Source organism: Bubalus bubalis, chromosome 8 (assembly GCF_019923935.1).
Source record: "Bubalus bubalis isolate 160015118507 breed Murrah chromosome 8, NDDB_SH_1, whole genome shotgun sequence".
Lineage (NCBI taxonomy): Eukaryota > Metazoa > Chordata > Mammalia > Artiodactyla > Bovidae > Bubalus > Bubalus bubalis.
The window spans coordinates 72,250,138-72,273,968 of record NC_059164.1 but is presented as its reverse complement, the minus strand read 5'-3'; the positions used below and the strand labels follow the sequence as shown (position 1 = coordinate 72,273,968).

At 37.1% G+C, this 23,831-nt stretch overlaps 1 long non-coding RNA gene across 2 annotated transcripts in view; it reads right to left on the bottom strand.

The window, feature by feature from the left end:
* The window catches only part of LOC123334898, an 86,580-nt gene extending 64,434 nt beyond the window's left edge, over positions 1-22,146 (bottom strand). The window contains exons 1-3 of one of the 2 annotated variants that reach the window (XR_006641355.1): positions 21,993-22,146; positions 19,480-19,561; positions 16,123-16,384 (exon numbers count right to left, since the gene is read on the bottom strand). This is a non-coding gene — a long non-coding RNA (uncharacterized LOC123334898). Of the gene's footprint in view, positions 1-16,122; positions 16,385-19,479; positions 19,562-21,992 lie in introns of those variants that run through there. The other variant, XR_006641356.1, reaches the window with a different exon arrangement.
* Positions 22,147-23,831: the final 1,685 nt, after the last annotated feature.

The window sequence follows — 23,831 nt, the reverse complement described above, 5'->3', positions numbered from 1 at the left end:
CTCAAAAGCCTCTTGATGAAAGTGAAAGTGGAGAGCGAAAAAGTTGGCTTAAAGCTCAACAGTCAGAAAATGAAGATCATGGCATCTGGTCCCACCACTTCATGGGAAATAGATGGGGAAACAGTGGAAACAGTGTCAGACTTTATTTTTCTGGGCTGCAAAATCACTGCAGATGGTGACTGCAGCCATGAAATTAAAAGACGCTTACTCCTTGGAAGGAAAGTTATGACCAACCTAGATAGCATGTTCAAAAGCAGAGACATTACTTTGCCAACAAAGGTCCGTCTAGTCAAGGCTATGGTTTTTCCTGTGATCATGTATGGATGTGAGAGTTGGACTGTGAAGAAGGCTGAGCGCCGAAGAATTGATGCTTTTGAACTGTGGTGTTGGCGAAGACTCTTGAGAGTCCCTTGGACTGCAAGGAGATCCAACCAGTCCATTCTGAAGGAGATCAACCCTGGGATTTCTTTGGAAGGAATGATACTAAAGCTGAAACTCCAGTACTTTGGCCACCTCATGCGAAGAGTTGACTCATTGGAAAAGACTCTGATGCTGGGAGGGATTGGGGGCAGGAGGAGAAGAGGACGAAGAGGATGAGATGGCTGGATGGCATCACTGACTCAATGGACGTGAGTCTGAGTGAACTCCGGGAGTTGGTGATGGACAGGGAGGCCTGGCATGCTGCGATTCATGGGGTCGCAAAGAGCCGGACATGACTGAGTGACTGTTCTGATCTGATATTAAAATTTTACTAAGCATACATTATAGTTATAATGAAATAAGTTGGATTTTGTTCCCATATGTGATTTTGAATCAAAATATATATCTCAAAGTATAAATTAATTTCTGAATGCATAAATATTGCTTTATCAAAATGTTTAAGACAAAAAACTAAGTCACTTTGAGTATCAGGAAAGACTTATCTCTCTCATTATCATTGCAGGACAGAACATTCAGTTAAGCTTTCTTGGAATTTTAGGAAGCTTCATTTCTGGGCAAGAGTTCTGTAATAATACTCAGTAGAATGAAGCTTCACTTTTCCTCGGTGAAAGCTGCTTTTTTTCTGAGAGATGAAAATTCTGCCAATCAATTTTGAATTTTTCTAGAACAAGTAGGTAATTTAGGAAAAGACTAATGCATATCATTTGTAGCAGTTTTAAAAAATTATGCATTTCAGTAATCCTTTCAATATAACTTTAGCTGCTAAGGTATATAAAGTTTCTAAAAAAATTAAAACTGAATATTAAATGGGTGAGTTATGGCTAACAAAGGTGACACATTGGAAAGAGTAAGATAATTTGAATAATAATTCACTCAGTATTTCTATGATCCAAGTAATCTAGTGTTTCATTTATGGAATGATGATGAAGAGGAAGAAATAGAATTATCAACCAACCACATACTCTGAAAGGGATTGGGTAATTATAAATCTTTCTGACTTTAAAATATTCTTGTTGAGAAGATATGTTAAAAAGATAAGATGTCTACAAGGAATGAGCTTCATAGGAGATGTTTAAACAAACCTTAACAGATGTGAATCCTTGGAAGTTTAGTAAGGTATTTAAAACCAGTGAAGCAAGGGAAAAAGGTTGTAACATTACACCTTGCAGAAAATCCAAAGAGATAAATATTTATCACACATGTGAAGTTGGAATCAGATGCAACTAACTTGCCCTAACACTTACAAGACAGAAACCTAGTCTTAATCATGTAAAATAACAATATGATAAATACTAAGTGCTTGTTATTTGTCAATGATTATTTTAAATGTTTTACATGCATTAATTTATACAATCTTCATAAAACCTATGACATCATTAGTATGATCATTCTTGATTTACAGATGCTGGAATTTAAATATACAGATATTATGAAATTTTTCCAAGTTCATATAACTAATAAATGGTGCAAAAAGGATTTTAACATAGGTACTCAATAAATGGAAGCTATTTTTTACTTAAAATATTTAAAATGATGAACTAAAAATCTCTATAAAATACTGGCTGAAACAACTTTTCAAATTGAAAAAACTCTGCAAACATCATATTTTTATTGCTGGTTCCCCATTTCCAGAGATTAATGTATTACATATTTCTTATATAATGACTATTCTAAAGAAGAGTAGATTATACAGAAATGGAAATCAGCCTAAAATATTCGTTAGCCAGGAGGCATTGTTCTACTAAAAATTACTGGATATAGTAAATTAACCTAGGGCAATACTGTATTGCTGTATCTAAATGATAAAAAATGTAATTTCATGAGTCATTTATCAAATGCAACTGAATAAATTACTAAGAGTTCAAACAAACATGTTAGGAAAAAATTAACAAATGTTTAAAAAAGAAAACATTCAACATTATGTCCACATATTTATAGGGGGGGTGTGTGTGTGTGTAAATTCACAGTAATCTGTATACATTTTACGGATTGTCTATAAATTTTAATTAATTTATTTATTATAATTGGAGGCTAATTACAATATTGTGGTGGTTTTTGCCATACATTGACATGAATCAGCCATGGGTGTATTTAAATTTATTATAATATACAGAGCTTGCTTCTGAAATGCTATCTTGTTATTTTCAACCAAATAAACTAGGTAGATCAATAATAAGCAAGTCAATGACACAGCTTAATCAGATAAAAGTGTGCAGAAAATATTCATGAATACCCCATGGACTGTAGCCCGCCAGGCTCCTCTTTCCATGGAATTTTCCAGGCAAGAATATTGGAATAGTTAGCCATTTCCTGCTCCACGGGATCTTCCTGAACCAGGGATCGAATTTGCATCTCCTGCATGGCAGGCAGATTCTTTACCACTGAGCCACCAGGGAAGCCCCTCCTAGAGATGTAAGGATAAAATTTGAAATCTTTATCTGTAATCAATCAGTTCGGTCGCTCATTTGTGTCCACCTCTTTGCAACCCCATGGACCACAGCACACCAGGCTTCCCTGTCCAACATCAACTCCAAGAGCTTGCTCAAACTCATGTCCATTGAAATGGTGATGTCATGCAACCATCTCATCCTTTGTTATTCCCTTCTCTTCCTGCTTTCAATCACTCCCAGCATCAGGGTCTTTTCTAAGGAGTCACTTCTTCACATCAGGTGGCCAAAATATTGCAGTTTCAGCTTCAGCATCATCCTTCCAATGAATATTTAGGACTGATTTCCTTTAGGATGGACTGGTTGGATCTCCTTGCAGTCCAAGGGACTCTCAAGAGTCTTTTCCAACACCACAGTTCAAAAGCATCAATTCTTTGGTGCTCAACTTTCTTTATAGTCCAACTCTCACATCCATACATGACTACTGGAAAAACCAAAGCTTTGACCAGACAGACCTTTGTTGGCAAAGTAATGTCTCTGCTTTTTCATTATGTTGTCTAGGTTGGTCATAACTTTTCTTCCAAGGAGCAAGCGTCTTAATTTCATGGCTGCAGTCATCATTTGCAGTGATTTTGGAGCCCACCAAAAATTCTCCAGGCAAGAGTACTAGAATGAGTTGCCATTCCCTTCTTCACGGGGTCTTCCTGATTCAGTGATTTAATCTGGGTTTCCTGCATTGCAGGCAGATTCTTTACCATCTGAGCCACCAGGGTTAGTATTAAACAATGCCTCCACAAATAAGGCAACTAGATTTGCTTAAGGGCTTCTCCCATAGGTCAGGTGGTAAAGAATCCACCTACAATGCAGGAGACCCTGGTTCAATTCCTGGGTCAGGAAGATACCCTGGAGAAGGGATGGCTACCCATAACTCCAGTATTCTTGGGCTTCCCACTCCAGTATTCTTGGGCTTCCCTGGTGGCTCAGATGGTATGCAATGTGGGAGACCTGGATTTGATCCCTGGGTTGGGAAGATCCCCTGGAGGAAGATATGACAACCCAATCCAGTATTATTGCTTGGAGAATTCCCCATGGCCAGAGTAGCCTGGAAGGCTACAGTCCATGGGGGTTACAAAGAGTCAGACAGGACTGAGCAACTAAGTGCACAGCATACTTGCTTAAAAGTGTTTATAAAAGATAAAGCAATAAAATATTTCTCATATAAGAAATAACTTAACTCAATAAATATTTCTTGAATAGGCAGACCAGATAGATTGTAAACACACTATAATTCCAAATCCAACATCCCTCATTTTACTAGTTTAAAAAAATTCTGTGATTAAATCCAACCATTCTTTTCAGAAGAAAATAAGTAAGACTTTTAAAAATTATTTTTAACGAATGCTTTTGTGAAGCAAATAACCACTTTCTGTTTCCTTCCCATGCCTTCTATTCTCTATTCTTACATTTATGATTACCCATTCTTTTCGTGCAATTCCAGGAGATAAGCAAACCTACAGGCAAAATAATTACTGTTTGTCTTATTATGGTCAAGGATGGAAAGGTCATAAAGTTTGGAAGGTGGCAAAGAAAATTTATATTAACACGAGTGTTGCTTCCCTTTAATGCTTGAGGACATGGAAAGGGAATTTATGATATTTGGGTTGTGAATTCACTCTTCTGAATAGGTCAGCAGGTATCTTTGAAAGAGTTATAAAAGCTGGGATTTGGATGTCTCCCAAATGTCACAACATTTTAATCTGTTTCAAGCTCTATATACTATAATACATTTACTTGAATTCTACATGATAAAATTCTGTTATATTGTTATCAATCATTTTAAATTCCAATGAGTGGTACTCAGTCTCAGATATTCACATGAAATTTAGGTTAATTCCTACCTGTCTAAAAATATGTTATTCACAAATGCCAAAAGAATGCATTTAAGCAATTCATCATCAAAATAAGTGAGAAGAAAATACCTGACTAATTTAAAGCCAGAAAATGACATTGCTCAAGTATAAATAATAATAGTGGCTACATTAGCGATATGAAGGTAAAGATGAATGACTTCTATTTTTACCTGTTTTCTAATTTTTAAACTTTTCTTAATGAAAACTATATAATTCTTATTCTTCAATTAAATTATTTCATTTCATTCTTTAATAAAAATTTTTAAAGGTATATTTTAAACAATGAAACAGAAATAAAAGGAATTCAAATTGACAAGTAACTTTTTGCAGATTGCATAATACTATACATAGAAAAGACTCATGATTCCATAAAGAAAACTATCAGAACTAATCAATGAATTCAGCAAACAAGATAAAAAATTAGCATAATGAAATCTGTTGCCTTTCTATATACTAATAACAAACTATCAGGAACCAAAATTAAAACACAATGCCATTTGCAGTTATATTAAAAAGAATAAAATAACTAGGAGTAAATTTAACTAAAGAAGTGAAAGACCTATACTTTGAAAACTATACAATGTTGATGAAATAAATTTAAAATGATACAAATAATTGGAAAGCTATATCATGCTCAGCTCATAAACTAGAAGAATTAATGTTATTAAAATATCCATATTAACTAAGTCAATTTATGGATTTAATGCAATCCTTATCAAAATCTCATTGATAATTTTAAAGAACTAAAAGAAACAATTCTAAAATTTATATGAAAACAAAAATGACCTCAATTAGTCAAAGCAAATTTGAGAAAGAAGAACAAAGCTGGATGTATCACACTTCCTGATTTCAAATAGCCCTCCCCCCCAAAAAAACAGACAAATAGATCAACAGAACAGAGAGCCCAGAAATAAACCCATATAATTTATAATATGAAATAACCTATGATAAAAGAGATAAGAATATACAATGGGGGAAAGACAACCTTTTCAATAAATTATATGGGGAAACTGGACAGCTACATGGAAAAGAATGAATCTGGACCACTCACTCCCATCATATATAAAAATAAACTCAAGATAGATTGAAGACTTAAAGGTAAGACTTGAAACCATAAAACTTATAGAAGAAAATATAAGCAATATGTTCTTTCACTTCAGTCTTAGCTGTATTTTTTGGATATATCTCCTCAAGTAAGGGAAACAAAAGCAAAAGTAAATGGTAGCGCAACAAATTAAAACAATTTTGCACACCAAAACAAAAAAGACAGCAAACTGAGTAGGAGACTATATTCATAAACAATATATTTAATAAGGCAAATATTCAAAGGTTGATATTCAAAATATCAAATATTTCATACAATTCAGTATCCAAAAAAAAAATCTGATTTTAAAATGGGCAGAAGACCTGAAAAAATATTTTTCCAAAGAAGACACACAGATGGCCAACACATATGGGAAAAAATACTCAACATCATTAATTATCAGGAAAATGCAAATCAAAACCACCATGAAATTTAACCTTATATCTTTCAGAATAGCTATCATCAAATACAGGACAAATAACAAGTGTTGGTGGGGATGTGGAGAAAAGGGAATCTTGATACACTATTGGTCAGAATATAAATTGGTACAGTCACTACAGAAAACAGTATGGATATTCTTCAAAACATTAAAAATAGAACTACCATATGGTCCAACAATTCAGCCATGGGCTATGTTTCTAAAGAAAACAAAAGCACTAATTCAAAAAGATATCTACACTCCTCTATTCACTGTAGCATTATTTATAAAAGGCAAGATATGGAAGCAACCTAGGTGTCCCCTGATAGATGAATGGGAATAGAAGTGGTATGTATAGATATAAACACACACACAATGGAATATTATTCATCCTAAAAAATGAAATCTTGTCATTTGCGACAATACTGATGGATCTAGAGGGTATCGTGCTGAATGAAATATGTCAGACAAAGACAAATACCTATTACTTCACTTATATGTGCAATCTTAAAAGCAAAACAAACAAAATGAAAACACATTCACAGAGAGGAAGTCCACACGGGGCTAGGGAATCAGGCAAAATAGGTAAAGGGGATTAAAAGACAATCTCCCAACTATAAAATAAATAAGTCATAGGGATGTAATATACACCATAAGAAATATGGTCACTGTAATAATTTTGTATGAGGCCAAATGGGTACTAGGCTCATTGTGGTGATAATTTTTAATGTAATTAAAGGTCACATCATTATGTTGTACATGCAAATCTAACATAACATCTATACAAATATATTCAATAAAAAATAAAATGATTGATTTTAGTCAGTTAATTTTTGCGTACATAGAGCAATGAAGATAAATGAGGAAACAACCTATACTGCATTGCCTGATAGGTAGAATAAAGTTAATTATCATCTCCCACTAAAAACAAGTAGCATCTGGAAACTCTGTATGATCCCTCATTAAATAATATGTGTGATAATCATAATACAAGAGTTTATTTTTTCAAACCCCTCTCAGTATTATATAGGTTTAATTTAGCAAAACTCAGTGGATTTCTTGAATGTCTAATTTGTCAAAAATTTATTAGAAAATAAATGGAGTATGATAATAGTTTTTAAAGTGATTTGACAGGTACCAAAGAGAAAAAAATAACATTATTTAATGAATGAATTAAACCTTTAAAACTCTGGAATCACTAATTTTAGAACTCCAGGGACTTTAGCTATCATTTGAAGCCAACCTTCATATTTTCCCATTAAGCCATCTACAGACCAGAGAGGTAAATTTACTTTCACAATAAATGTCACACAGTGACATTCTGCACTTCCTAAATCCTAAGAGGTAATGATAATCTATAAGAAACCTAGGGAAAAGAACCCCTTCAGATATATGACATTTGTTAAGATTTAATGTATCAAGTACTTTTAATATTATGGCTCATTTAATCTTCAGAGAATCTCTACAAGCTATGACTTATTATCTCCACTTAATAGATGAGAAACTTGGTTCAAACTGTGAATAACTTACTCTGCCATACAGTGAGGGGTACAGTCAAATTTGATCCCATGTGTATGACTGCAAATTTCAAACTCTTTCCACTAAGCCATACAAATAAAAGGGACTACTAGCAGAGTAGCCTCAGAAGCCAGATGGGAATAGTTTATCTGTGATTAATACTAATGGTACTACTACCACTAATAATAATTGTTTATATCTCAGTTCAGTTCAGTTCAGTCGCTCAGTCATGTCCAAATCTTTGTAGAGTCATACTGCAGCATGCCAGGCCTCCCAGTCCATCACCAACTCCCGGAGTTTACCCAAACCCATGTCCACTGAGTCGGTGATGCCATCCATCTCATGCTCTGTCGTTCCTTCTCCTACCACCTTCAATCTGGCCCAGCATCAGGGTCTTTTCCAATGAGTCAGCTCTTCGCATCAGGTGGCCAAAGTATTGGAGTTTCAGCTTCAACATCAGTCCTTCCAATGAACACCCAAGACTGATCTTTACGATGGACTGGTTGGATCTCCTTGCAGTCCAAGGGACTCTCAAGAGTCTTCTCCAACACCACAGTTCAAAAGCATCAATTCTTCAGCACTCAGCTTTCTTTTTTTTTTTTTAATTTATTTTATTTTTAACTTTATAATATTGTATTGGTTTTGACATATATCAACATGAATCCTCCACAGGTATACACGTGTTCCCCATCCTGAACCCTCCTCCCTCCTCCCTCCCCATACAATCCCTCTATACAAGCAATAAATGCTGGAGAGGGTGTGGAGAAAAGGGAACCCTCTTACACTGTTGGTAGGGATGCAAACTAGTACAGCCACTATGGAGAACAGTGTGGAGATTTCTTAAAAAACTGGATATAGAACTGCTTTATGACCCAACAATCCCACTGCTGGGCATACACACTGAGGAAACGAGATTTGAAAGAGACACGTGTACCCCAATGTTCATCACAGCACTGTTTATAATAGCCAGGACATGGAAACAACCTAGATGTCCATCAGCAGATGAATGGATAAGAAAGCTGTGGTACATATACACAATGGAGTATTACTCAGCCATTAAAAAGAATACATTAGAATCAGTTCTAATGAGGTGGATGAAACTGGAGCCTATTACACAGAGTGAAGTAAGCCAGAAAGAAAAACACCAATACAGCACTCAGCTTTCTTTATAGTCCAACTCTCGCATCCATAGATGACTACTAGAAAAACCATAGCCTTGACTAGATGGATCTTCGTTGGCAAAGTAAAGTCTCTCATTTGTAATATGTTGTCTAGATTGGTCATAACGTTCCTTCCAAGGAGCAAGTGTCTTTTAATTTCATGGCTGCAGTCACGATCTGCAGTGATTTTGGAGCCCCAAAAAATAAAGTCTGACACTGTTTCCACTGTTTCCCCATCTATTTCCCACGAAGTGATGGGACCAGATGCCATGATCATAGTTTTCTGAATGTTGAGTATTAAGCCAACTTTTTCACTCTCTTCTTTCACTTTCATCAAGAAGCTCTTTAGTTCTTCTTCATTTCCTGCCATAAGGGGGGTGTCTTCTGCATATCTGAGGTTATTGATATCTCTCCTGGAAATCTTAATTCCAGCCTGTGCTTCTTCCAGCCCAGTGTTTCTCATGATGTACTCTGCATAGAAGTTAAATAAGCAGGATGACAATATACAGCCTTGACGTACTCCTTTTCCTATTTGGAATCAGTCTGTTGTTCCATGTCCAGTTCTAACTGTTACTTTCTGACCTGCATACAGATTTCTCAAGAGGCAGGTCAGGTGGTCTGGTATCCCATCTCTTTCAGAATTTTCCACAGTTTATTGTGATACACAATAAAGTTTTGGCATAGTCAATAAAGCAGAAATAGATGTTTTTTCTGGAACTCTCTTGTTTTTTCGATGATCCATTGGATGTTGGCAATTTGATCTCTGGTTCCTCTGCCTTTTCTAAAACCAGCTTGAACATCTGGAAGTTCATGGTTCACGTATTACTGAAGCCTGGCTTGGAGAATTTTAAGCATCACTTTACTAGTGTGTGAGATGAGTGCAATTGTGCGGTAGTTTAGGCATTCTTTGGCATTGCCTTTCATTGGGATTGGAATGATATCTGACCTTTTCCAGTCCTGTGGCCACTGCTGAGTTCTCCAAATTTCCTGACATATTGAGTACAGCACTTTCACAGCATCATCTTTTCGGATTTGAAATAGCTCAACTGGAATTCCGTCACCTCCACTAGCTTTGTTCATAGTGATGCTTCCTAAGGCCCACTTGACTTTGCATTCCAGGATGTCTGGCTCTAGGTGAGTGATCACACCATCATGATTACCTTGGTCATGGAGACCCTTTTTGTACAGTTCTTTTGTGTATTCTTGCCACCTCTTCTTAATATCTTCTGCTTATATCTAATGGAACTCTAAAATTTAAGGTAAACTCACACATATGCTATTTTATTTGATAGTCAGTACAACCTCTGAACTGTGAAATAAATATAAATGGTAGGAAAATTGTACCCACTATTCCCAGCTTACCTAAAACAGCTCATATATATGAGACTGTTATATATATCAAGTATAATACGCTTGATATATATATCAAGTATATTATATATATGAGTAATGAGTAACTCACTCATTGCCTTTCTAAATCAATGCCTATATTAGTATTACCTCCTCTTTCTAAAGTTGAAGTCACATTTATGAACATCTACTTGATAGTGGCAACCCATATCACTCAGATAATGATAGAAAATTTAGTGTCCTAAGAGTAAATCGTAGATGAAAGATTCTCTAATAGGAAAATCAATGTGATCCAAGAACAAGATACTTCTAATCTGAAGGTATGTGTCCTTGTGCTAATTGCCTGTCCCTTTATTAAGAAGATTGCAGCTAATTATTAGAGGTGTTATGAACCATTCTAAAATATTAATTCCCACCAACAAATATTTTTGAATGTTCAGTAAAAGAGAAGCCTTGATTTGGCAGAAATTGAGATGGCTTTTGTGGGCTCCACAATCTCTCAGGAATCTAGGCACTGATAATTTGCTTTGGAGGAAAAGGAATCTGTGAGAAGTAGATTTCTGCATGAGTTCTATAATTAAGAAAGATAAATACTTCCCACCCTTTTCCTCAGTCCAGGCCCATGACTGGGATTGAAGCCTTAAGAAAAAAAGGCATTTCTAAACTGGTTCTGAGGCAGAGAGATTGTAGGAAATACATCATAGTGCTTGGATCTCAAAGGTGTACAGCTTGGGAGTTCCAGGAGACAGTGTCTGGATAACATGGCAACTGACCAGCAGAGCAACAGCAAGGCTTTGGTAGGTGTGGTGGAGCTGAGTGTCCCTGACAGAGACTCAGTGAACAGCCCTGGCCACTGGCAAGACTGAGATTTATACCAAGCACATGCAAACAAATATCTCCAGAAATACATGGGTGAATTTTTCAAAAAGCTGAGGTCTATGGGCAAAAAAGGAGAAGAAATGTTTTCAGTGAAATCTGGGTAGATATGCTAAAAACTACCACACAATTGCACTCATCTCACATGCTAGTAAAGTAATGCGCAAAATTCTCCAAGCCAGGCTGCAGCAATATGTGAACCGTGAACCCTGATGCTCAAGCTGGTTTTAGAAAAGGCAGAGGAACCAGAGATCAAATTGCCAACATCCTCTGGATCATGGAAAAGCAGGAGAGTTCCAGGGTGGGGAACACATGTATACCTGTGGCGGATTCATTTTGATATTTGGCAAAACTAATACAATTATGTAAAGTTTAAAAATAAAATAAATTAAAAAAAAAAAACATCTATTTCTGCTTTATTGACTATGCCAAAGCCTTTGACTGTGTAGAACACAAGAAACTGTGGAAAATTCTGAAAGAGATGGGAATACTAGACCACCTGACCTGCCTCTTGAGAAACCTGTATGCAGGTCAGGAAGCAACAGTTAGAACTGGACATGGAACAACAGACTGGTTCCAAATAGGAAAAGGAGTTCGTCAAGGCTGTATATTGTCACCCTGTTTATTTAACTTATATGCAGAGAACATCATGAGAAATGCTGGACTGGAAGAAACACAAGCTGGAATCAGGATTGCCAGGAGAAATATCAATAACCTCAGATATGCAGATGACACCACCCTTATGGCACAAAGTGAAGAGGAACTCAAAAGCCTCTTGATGAAAGTGAAAGTGGAGAGCGAAAAAGTTGGTTTAAAGCTCAATATTCAGAAAATGAAGATCATGGCATCTGGTCCCATCTCTGCATGGGAAATAGATGGGGAAACAGTGGAAACAGTGGAAACAGTGTCAGACTTTATTTTGGGGGGCTCTAAAATCACTGCAGATGGTGATTGCCGCCATGAAATTAAAAGACGCTTGCTCCTTGGAAGGAAAGTTATGACCAACCTAGATAGCATATTCAAAAGCAGAGACATTACTTTGCCAACAAAGGTCTGTCTAGTCAAGGCTATGGTTTTTCCTGTGGTCATGTATGGATGTGAGAGTTGGACTGTGAAGAAGGATGAGTGCCGAAGAATTGATGCTTTTGAACTGTGGTGTTGGAGAAGACTCTTGAGAGTCCCTTGGACTGCAAGGAGATCCACCCAGTCCATTCTGAAGGAGATCAGCCCTGGGATTTCTTTGGAGGGAATGATGCTAAAGCTGGAACTCCAGTACTTTGGCCACCTCGTGAGAAGAGTTGACTCATTGGAAAAGATTCTGATGCTGGGAGGGATTGAGGGCAGGAGGAGAAAGGGACAACAGAGGATGAGATGGCTGGATGGCATCACTGACTCGATGGACGTGAGTCTGAGTGAACTCCGGGAGTTGGTGATATACATGGAGGCCTGGCGTGCTGCGATTCATGGGGTCACAAAGAGTCAGACACAACTGAGCGACTGAACTGAACTGATATATAAAACAAGCTTATTTGCTAGACTGGTGAAGGAGTCAAATCCAAACATGTAATGCTGTAAAATATAGGCTTTACAACCATAGATTATTAAAATTGAAATGATGCTTACATATTATAGAGTCCAACCCCATTTGGTCTCCCATGGGGAAACTGAGGTCTCATGTTACTTCCTTCTCAAGGAAACAAGCCTCGAGAGTGATTAAGGCAGAGCTTATGACCATTGCTTTCCACTGGATCATGGTGCAGATTTTTCTCACAGCTGGTCCATTTCATTTACTTAAAAGAGCTTTGCATTTAGCACTCTAGGGGTTCTTTAAATTTTTGAGAAGTGAGAATTCTTTTTAATAGAATGTGGGCTTTGCAGTTTTAGAAATACTAGTTTTTGTAAATATCAAATTCTTCCCTGAACCAGCTCTTTGAAAAGGCTTTGATGTAAAAAGAAAATTCTTTCTAAAATAACTTGTTTGTAACACCAGCAAGGGCACCTCAGGACAATTTATCTTTTCTGTGCTATTCATCTAATATCCTTACATTTAAAATGCTAGTACAAGACAAAAATATTGAAATCAAATGCAACATTGACTTAGAAATTTGACCAGTTAAGTCTTGCTGTTGCCTCTGGTCTTTTTTATACTTTTAGAATGAAATGATTTAAATTTAGAAAAGAAGGATGCCACATGTTGCCTGGAAAGTCAATGATAGTTTTAAATTTAATATCATATGTAATGTGTAGTTAAATATTGAATTGGAAGGATGTGGCTAGTGTCTACCATATATACATACATATTTATAGTCTAAGCCTATGTATACAGGCTCAGACTGCCTCTACATTAAATAATTAGCAGAGACCATCTTCTTTATCAGTATTAGAATAAGAGTAAGAATTTTGAGTTCTAATTGCAGCTCACTTTCTAATTGCTTTGTGGTCTTGTGTGATTTAATTTCTATCTTCAGTTCTTGGTTTCTAGAAAAGTATGCATGTATGTTTCCTTCCTAACCTAATAAAACAGTGTCATATATATTGGTGTTGATTTAGAAGGGCAATGAATGAGTTATTGATGTACAATATAATATTGACTTATGTTGTCTCATACAGATCATTAGCTGTTTTAGTAAATCAGGAAATAGTGAGTGTACTTTTCCTACCATTTGCATTTATTTTTTTTTAATTTAATTTTATTTTTAAACTTTACATAACTGTATTAGTTTTGCCAAATATCAAAATGAATCCGCCACAGGTATACATGTATTCCCCACCCTGAACCCTCCTCCCTCCTCCCTCCCCATTCCATCCCTCTGGGTCGTCCCAGTGCACCAGCCCCGAGCATCCAGTATCGTGCATCGAACCTGGACTGGCAACTCATTTCATACATGATATTTTACATGTTTCAATGCCATTCTCCCAAATCTTCCCACCCTCTCCCTCTCCCACAGAGTCCATAAGACTGTTCTATACATCAGTGTCTCTTTTGCTGTCTCGTACACAGGGTTATTGTTACCATCTTTCTAAATTCCATATATATGCATTAGTATACTGTATTGGTGTTTTTCTTTCTGGCTTACTTCACTCTGTATAATAGGCTCCAGTTTCATCCACCTCATTAGAACTGCTTCAAATGTATTCTTTTTAATGGCTGAATAATACTCCATTGTGTATATGTACCACAGCTTTCTTATCCATTCATCTGCTGATGGACATCTAGGTTGCTTCCATGTCCTGGCTCATTTGCATTTATTTTATAGTTTAGGGATTGTACTGACAATCAAGTAAATAGCATATGTTGGTGATTACTTTAAATTCTAGAGTCCCATTGAGATATGTGTGTGTGTGTGCCAAGTCACTTCAGTCATTTTCAACTCTTTGCAAACCTATGGACTGAAACTGGCCAGGCTCCTCTGTCCATGGGATTCTCCAGGCAAGAATACTGAAGTGGGTTGCCACGCCTTCCTCCAGGGGATCTTCCCGACCCAGGGACTAAACCCGTGTCTGTTACATCTCCTGCATCAGCAGGAGGGTTCTTTACCAGTAGCACCACCTGGGAAGCCCCCATTGAGATATAAGGAATTATTATTGTTTACTTAGAAAATCTTCCCATCTAGCTGTTGAGACCACACCACTAGCAATCTCTTCCATCAGTAGGCTGAGGTCTTGCAGTTGGTTAGCAGTGCACCGAGGGTGAATCAGAAGGAGAGAGTCCTATTTCATACTCAAATATCCTAAGGGTTGCTGATAACTTAGCCATAGTTTATCTTGACTGACAGATAATATCCTATTCTCCTCATCAGATCAACTCTATGGTCACTTCTTTCTCCTTGAACATAAATCCTAAAATACTGTGTTGGGTTTGAATTCTCGAAGTTCTATCTAGAGTAAATAACTAATACTTTTATTTCCATGCCTACTTAAGAACCAAAAACAAAGGCAAAGTTGGGCTCCTCTAGAAGGAAGGCATCACAATCTATTAGCTGGGAGAATAGCAACCCTTCATCACAAATGGAGGGCTATGAGGAGGGAAAGTAAGATGGCATGTGATCTTTTTATTCTAATTACTGATTCAAAAGAGAAGTCTCATCCTAACCCACAACACACAAACGCATGATGGCAAGTCCAAACAAGCATCACCCATGGCACCTAGAAAGTGACCAGAAAAGTTAAGAATTATCTCCAAGAATTCTGAACTGGCTGTGGTCTGTCTCTGTTTCACACTGGAATTGCTCTTCCCTTAATTGGTCATTGTGAGTGTGTGTGCTTAGTCACTCAGTAGTGTCTGACTCTTGTGCAGCCCTGTGCATGGCAGGCTGCCAGGCTCCTCTGTCCATGGAATTCTCTAGGCAAGAATACTGGAGTGGGTAGCCATTCCCTTCTCTAGGGGATCTTCCCAACTCAGGGATTGAACCCAGGTCTCCTGCATTACAAGCAGATTCTTTACTATCTGAGCCACCAGGAAAGATAAATTTGTCATTGATTGATACATAAGGTACCAATCCAATCAGGAATCAAGTCATCACTGTCATTCTACAGACAGATGCTGTGCCTTACCCATTTATCTATAGGTATATCTCACCCATGTTCTCAGTTATCACAGTCTTCCCTGTATTGACTGATGATTTTATTATGCATTACAAGCAATTTTATGTCTGGCAATATATCATAATCCTTTCCATGCTTAACATTTTTAGCCAACACCCTATTCTATCATCATTTGGGAAGTTTAGAATACAGCATATACATATCACTTCCCATTCTCTATGGTATGTTAAACTCTAGTTTTATACTAGCATCAGCTTGTTATGTTTGGCACATTCTGATGAGCCAGCCTGATTATTCTGAATTAATGATGTTTCTTCACTATTCTTAATGAAATCCGGTTGATCACAATCTTCAAAAAGGCAAATAAGAGGTATGAGAAATTACCACCATGTAGGAAGTTGGAAAACTTAAATTCTTTATTTAAGGGGTGAAAGTGAAGTCGCCCAGTCATGTCTTACTCTTAGCAACCCCATGGACTGCAGCCTACCAGGCTCCTCCATCCATGGGATTTTCCAGGCAAGAGTACTGGAGTGGGCAAGGGATTAGTTTGAATTCACTCTCTGAACTCATGACTGACACTTCTGTTGTCCTCTGTATTCTTTAAGGCTCAGTTTCTAATGTGACTCCTTTGTCTCCTTGAACAGCCTTATGGGCATAGAGCACGCTCATATCATCTGAGGAAGCCTGCAGAGCACCTAGAAGACCAGGATGCATAGCCATTGTTGATAATTTCAACTTTAATATTTTGTACTTACAATGAGTTTACAGAAAAACAATTCATGTTGGATTAATAACAACCTTGTATATAAAATTGTCTAATAAGCTCTTCATTAAAATAAAATGACTCAGTTTATCCAGCATATTTCCATTAGAAATGAACAGTTTATAAATTATCTGTAAAGTTTGGTGAGCAATTCCTCAGCATCGAGAATTAGTTAATCTGCATTCAACAAGTGAGCAATTTAACCTCCTTCCCATCCATACAATCAGCAGCAACATCATATCCAAGGGGAGGAAAGCATAAAACATGTTTGGATATCATAATGAATTCGATTATAATAACACCAAATTAAGCCTATTTTCATTTTGATATTATAAAAAAGCAGCAGGAGGTTTGGCTAGATAACTTGCTTTTACTTTATTAAATTCCTTATGTTACAGTCAGCTGGATTGAGTGCTCCCTGGGAGTAAATTAAGAACATTTGGGCCTTGTCTTTACATTCCAAACAGTGTGGCTTTTACAATTCATTTTACTTGGGTTGCCAGAGGGAAATTAAAAAGAGCTCCCTAGTTCCTTGGCTTGTTTATTGCCTTCTTTATGCAGAAGGGTTTACTCCCACCTTCAGGTCATGAAATATCACACTGTGGCATGAGGCAAACAAGACTGACTTGTCCCAAGAGCACCATCTCTGTTGTCCAGGACAAATGTCACACAAATACGGGAATTGTCCACATCCTGTTCACTTAGGAGTGAACTGAAACCCTAAGCCCTCCCTCCTTTTCGGTCAACACATATTTATGGCTCCATCTCAACAATGCTAATTAATTAAATGTTTGCTTAGTGGACTAAAAGAGCACACATCCCAAAGCTTCAGGCACACACTAAGAGGATTTTAAATTTGGCTATAAAGGGAAAAGGGCACTTCTGAAATGTTAGAATCCTAATTTACAATGGCATACTGGTACAAGAAGGAAAAAAAGGCCCCTAAATAAAACTAAGTCAACTTCAGCAGTCCTCAAACAGTTCATACCACTAACTTGGAGCACATGTCCAACTGCAGCCAAGTCTAATGAAAGCTTGAATACTCAGTTCTCTAATGGCCCTGCCACTTTCCCTTTGAAGCTTCCTGTTTCTCCTTACATTATGGTGTTCAAAATCTATTTTTATAGCAAGTTTATTACATCTCATTTCCTAACAGTTGGCACATTGTCTCACTGCAGCCATGTTATGAAGTCAGCCACACGTTATCCTATCATCAATTGCTGGGGCTGTGAATCTTCTTGTCTATTGTCAGGGATTTGATTTTCTCTAGGAAAATGTGTTTTCCTCTGCAGGCTTCACCAGAGCATTCACAGCAGCTGAAAAGGGAAGGCTGAGAGGCAGGGCTAACCACCGGCCCAAACCCAAATGGAATGCTGTTGGTCCTATGGTGGGGCGAGAAGGGAGGGAGGCCTCCTTCCCCAGACAGGACAGCACATGTTCGCCATGTGTTTCCTCTCAGTGCATGCCATTGGATTTTTTTTTTTTTTTTTTTTTTTTTTTGCAGGGCCAGTTCTGGACTGAAGATGAGAAAGTGTTACCTTCCGACTCAAGAACAAAGCAATTTTAGAAACCATTGGTCAAACTGTAGAGAAAAGGTTTCCGGTACCCAGGAAGAGAGTTCATTAACTTTTATTGAAATAAGCACAGGAAAAAGCAATGTCCACTTTTTCAGGCCATATTTTACATGTGAGCAGGTGCAGAGGGTTCTGCTATGAAAACATCATCAATATTGACAGACATAAAAAAATTGGTTATGCATTTGGATATGTTATAAATTGATTTGGATATATTCTTATTAGAATATTGATAGACATGAGAAATGTTCATATTATACAATAGAGTGTTTGGCATAATTGTAAAGCACTCCTTTTCATATCCCCTCCACTCTCCTGTTATCACTCTGTCATGCTCATTTTACACACTGTAAGCCTTGGTTAAATCCAACTGTCTGTCTAATCCACACCTGAACCTGAGCATCAGAGAACTGTTAAGAAAAAGTACTCAATCTTGCTGAGTGACTTCACCTAAAATTTTCAATATGTGTGTGTGTGTGAATCTATCTATTTATCTATCTATCTGCAGAATCACCCAATCCCCTGGTTTAAATGTATAAATGTTGGTTTAAATGTAAATATATTCATTGATTATATAACACACAAATTGTATCTTCAGTGCTGATTTCCCTCCTGAACTCTATAGATTTATAGAAATAATAAGATTAGTATTAACTGAGCATCTTTTATACATAACGAGAAGTTCACCTGTATTATGACCAAAAGAGAATTATGTCCTCTCCACTTTCCCCCAATTATTCTTTCCCCCATCACTATTCTCAAGAAATGGTACATCATTGTTCCTGCACCTCACTCCAAAAAATCTGCAGTCATTTTTTTTACCACTCTTTGTTCCCCATAGCCTGTGTCCAATCTGCTAACAATAATTGCATTGTTATGCAAAATTACAGTTAACAGCAACCATTCCTTACTAACAGCGTCAGTTCAACTTATAATTTTTTTTTGTCTAGAATAGCTTTCAAATGGTCAAGCACTTCTGTTTTTTCCCCCCAAAGGTCACTTTTGCATGGTATACAAAGTGATATTTTTGTAAAGCATAATTCAGGTTATATCACTCATATGACTAAAACCATCCAATGACTTCACACATACTGTAATGTTATACATTGGTATATTGTTAATATATTCATCATCCTATGAGGCATTGTTGTTGTTGTTATTGTTCAGTCGCTAAGTCATGTCTGACTCTTGCGACACCATGGACCATGCTCCTCTGTCCACAGGATTCCCCAGGCAAGAATGCTGGAGTGGGTTGCCATTTCCTTCTCCAGAGGATCTTCCAGACCCAGGGGCTGAACCCATGTCTCCTGCATTGGCAGTAGTAAAGACCACTGAGCCACCAGGGAAGCCCCATATGAGGCATACTTTTCTGCAGTTTTTTTCAAGATGAATTAATTCTTCCACTCAGCAAATATTTATTGAGTGCCGACAAGGATCCAGGCACTACACTCACCTCTGGAAATACAGGAATGGAGAAGGAAGAAATCTTGTAAGAACTTACACTATTTGCTCTGCTGTCTCACTGCACATTTGTCCTGTTGATAAAAATAATACATGTTCACTACATGAAATTTGGAAGACACAGAAAATCATACAGAAGAAACATAATATACTACATAGTTAGATTAATGTTACTTCCAATGGCCTCTCATGCTTTTCTGTATTTCCTTACTGTATTATTCCTGTGGCCATGGCCTATATTTCTGCATTCCTTAGTACCCAGGTCAGGATAGTCCATCCCAGCTGGGTTTTGGAAATTACTTCAATCCTGAGCTATCTTCCCAATGACTGAGATCATGCCTTATCAAAGTCTTATACTGTCGGGGGGCAAGCTTGTCCTTCTGTCTACCTTTCTAGAGAATCCTTCCTTGATGTATGCATCACATTTAGTATCTAATGGTTACAGAGGATCTATCTCTAACCCTCAATCAAAAAAGCAGGAGAAGCTCCAAACTTTAGGCATGTATCTTATAGTTTTGTTGATTTAACCTCCAGAGTAAGCAAAGGAAAGGGGCTGCTGGTGGTTGTTCTTTTATAAAAACAGCCAGATCAGACATCCTGAGGGACTTCTTGGCTGATTCTAAAACTGCCATCAAGCTCATATGCCATTCATAAATATTAAGAAAGAAAACTCAAGCATAAGCACGAGAACTTCAAATAAAATCAAAAGCCCTGTGAGAATGTAGTTTTACTGCAGGACTACTGCACAGCCTGAAGTCATAAAGAGAAGCACCAGGGAACTGATTAACTAGGACTGTAGTGACAGGAAGCCAGAAAATACGTTTTCCCTTCAAAGGCAGAGAATCTGATGGCCCTGCATGATACAGTGCGATGCCACATGCCTCATGGACACCAATTTAAATCCAAGCAGGGTCAGTTGTCAGAGCAGAAGTCATTTGTGTCCAACAGCATTTTATTAGCACATGCACTATGTTTCAAAGTTCTGAACCCCATTCTTAGCGGGTATGAGTACATCAATAAGAACATGGAAGGGGGATTAACATATACACACTACTATATATAAAACAGATAACCAACAAGTACCTAATTTACAGCACAAGGAACTCTATTCAATATTCTATAATAACCTATATGGGAAAGGATCTGGAAAAGAATGGATATACGTGTGTAAATATATGTGTGTATATATATATATATAAAGTGAATCACTTTGTTGTACACCTGAAACTAACCCAACACTGTAAATCAACTCTACTCAAATATAAAATAAAAATTAAAAATAAATTAATTAAAATAATATTACTCAATTTGTTCTCACTTGGACTCCAAAACAAACCATGTCCACATAACACAAGAAACTAGCAAATAATGAGTAGCAGAGAATCTCAATTTTATAATAATTATAATAATAGCCACAGCAAGGTGTTTTTACACCTTGTATTTATGTACTACTTTACAACTTTTACATTTATGGTTTTGTTATTTCTTTTAGCAACTCAATGAAATTAACTAATTTACAAATTTTTATTGGTTTTATTTTACAAAGGTGAAAAACTGAAGTTCAGATTGCTAAGTAACTTGCACCTTGATTTGTAACCTAACTCAAATCCTAACCATGAAGAGAAGGGAACTAGGACTCTAATGTGGGCCTTCTGATTTCAAGTCTACAATTCTTTCTTAAACAGCATGTTGTCTCTTTTTAAGGGTTTTGTAACAACTCAGTCTTTAGAAAAAAGTAATTTCATCAATTGGACAATTTAGAGAATAAACCATTGTCCAGGTATTTTTTCCCTAGTGCAGAAATACTATGTTCTTTCACAGTAGAGCAATTATGCAGTACTTTTAGAATAATCAGTTGAACATACTATAATTATTCACAGTAGAAAATGTATATCTGTTCTTTCCTCAAGTTGATAATAATAAAGCCAAAAATTAAATAACAGCATATGTTTATTGATTACTTTACATGTGACAGTTTTTATTTTTAAACCTCGTAAGAACTTAGCAAAATGAGCATTATACCCTGTTTTTCAGATAGAAACTCAAGAATATTAAGGTTAAGTACGTTGAACAAGCACAGAGAAAATGTAGCAGAGCTGGGGAAAAATTTCTATTGATCTGATTTCAAAGCTTGTAGTCAATCATTACAATTTCACCAAGAGGATAAGAAGCACACAGCAGAATCACTAAGGAACCTTCTCTGAGAATGGTACAAGGAATACCAGACTTTGAAAACCTGTGTCATTTTTTTTTAAGGACTCACTGGATCAAGAGAAAATATGTAAAATTATTTTCTCAAGTACTCTGCTATTTTTCTAGGGAAAATATCCAATATATATATTTTACAACTAATGTGATGTACTGACATACCAAAGTCAAGTGTAATATCAATTTAACAGCGAATATTCATTAATACTGAATGCAAAATACTGTAAACTCCATGGTCTTAGCAATATGAGGAGTTCAAGATAAAAAAAAAAAAAAAAAATGACTAAACAGACATACCTACAGCCTTGGAGAGCCAGTAGAGGAATCGTTGCAAGCTACAATAAAACAGAAATGAAATATTGTACGAGTTGCGAAAGCCATAGTTCTCAAGTTTTAGTGGGGATTGGAAACACCTGGAGGACTTAACAGACCGTTGGATCCCACCCCCTGAGTTTCTGCCTCAGACAGTCTGGGAAGAATCTGAGAATCTGCATTTCTAACAAGTTTCCAGGTGATACTCGTGTTGCTTGATCCTTGGTCTCCTCCCTCCATGGGATTCTCCAGGCCAGAGTACTGGAGTGGGTGGCTATTTCCTTCTCCAGGGGATCTTCCCAACCCAGGGATTGAACCTGGGTCTCCCACATTCCAGGCAGACACTTTAATCCAATTCTAAGAGAGTATAAGAGGGAGATGAGATAAGCCCTCCAAAGCAGAAGTAATACTTCACGGAGGACTCAACTTTTGAACTGCATTTTGACAAAGAAGCAGAATTTCAGATATTGAGAGATAATTGCTTCAGTCTCAAGAAGAGGCATAATCCTTCAGGCTCTTCTTTCTCATTTTAGTGATTTGATTATTCTACTCTTGCAGAATGAATATGAAACCATGTCTCCTTGTTCAACAACTCAGTATACTTTGTTTTCTAGGCTTAAACCAATGTACTGATACCCAGAAAAGAATGAAAAAACAGTTTCAGCACATTTTAAGCCTTTAATTAAATTCTTTCTTTTTTCCATTTTGAATAATTTCATTTTCCTCTGAAACTGTACATTTTGTTTTACATGGCCCTCACCTGACTCTCATATTCTAGGGATGACTAAGAATATGAATGAAGTGTTGATCAAGTTTTATTTTGTAGGTTTGTTTAATTGTAATGGCCAAAATAGTCACAACTTCTCATGTAAGTATGTGTCCTAGTTTTAAACCAAGAGGCAAAAAAGAAAAAAAAAGAGTTGGAAACATTTCTAAAAGCATTTAAACTGTATGCTGAAGCTGGAGAGTAATCAAGAGATAAAATAATACTAACTTGTGAGAATAATTTTGTTCCCAATTCCTCTATCATTTTACCACCTGGTTCTAAGGAAGTAATTTAAGTTCTCATTGCTCTGAATTTTATATTTGTAAAACAGGATAATATTTGCCAGGAGGCTTAATGATTGAAAATCATTTTGAGATCATTGGGAAAGGACAATAAAACACTATTTCTCTTCTTTGAGTTTTGGTAATCAGATCAGATAAGATCAGTCGCTAAGTCCTGTCCGACTGTTTGCTACCCCGTGAATCTCAGCACGCCAAGCCTCCCTGTCCATCACCAACTCCCAGAGTTCACCCAGACTCACGTCCATTGAGTCAGTGATGCCATCGAGCCATCTCATCCTCTGTCGTCCCCTTCTCCTCCTGCCCCCAATCCCTCCCAGCATCAGAGTCTTTTCCAATGAGTCAACTCTTCGCGTGAGGTGGCCAAAGTACTGGAGTTTCAGCTTTAGCATCATTCCTTCCAAAGAAATCCCAGGGCTGATCTCCTTCAGAATGGACTGGGTGGATCTCCTTGCAGTCCAAGGGACTCTCAAGAGTCTTCTCCAACACCACAGTTCAAAAGCATCAATTCTTTGGCGCTCAGCCTTCTTCACAGTCCAACTCTCACATCCATACATGACCACAGGAAAAACCATAGCCTTGACTAGACAGACCTTTGTTGGCAAAGTAATGTCTCTGCTTTTGAATATGCTATCTAGGTTGGTCATAACTTTCCTTCCAAGGAGTAAGCGTCTTTTAATTTCATGGCTGCAGTCACCATCTGCAGTGATTTTGGAGGCCAGAAAAATAAAGTCTGACACTGTTTCCACTGTTTCCCCA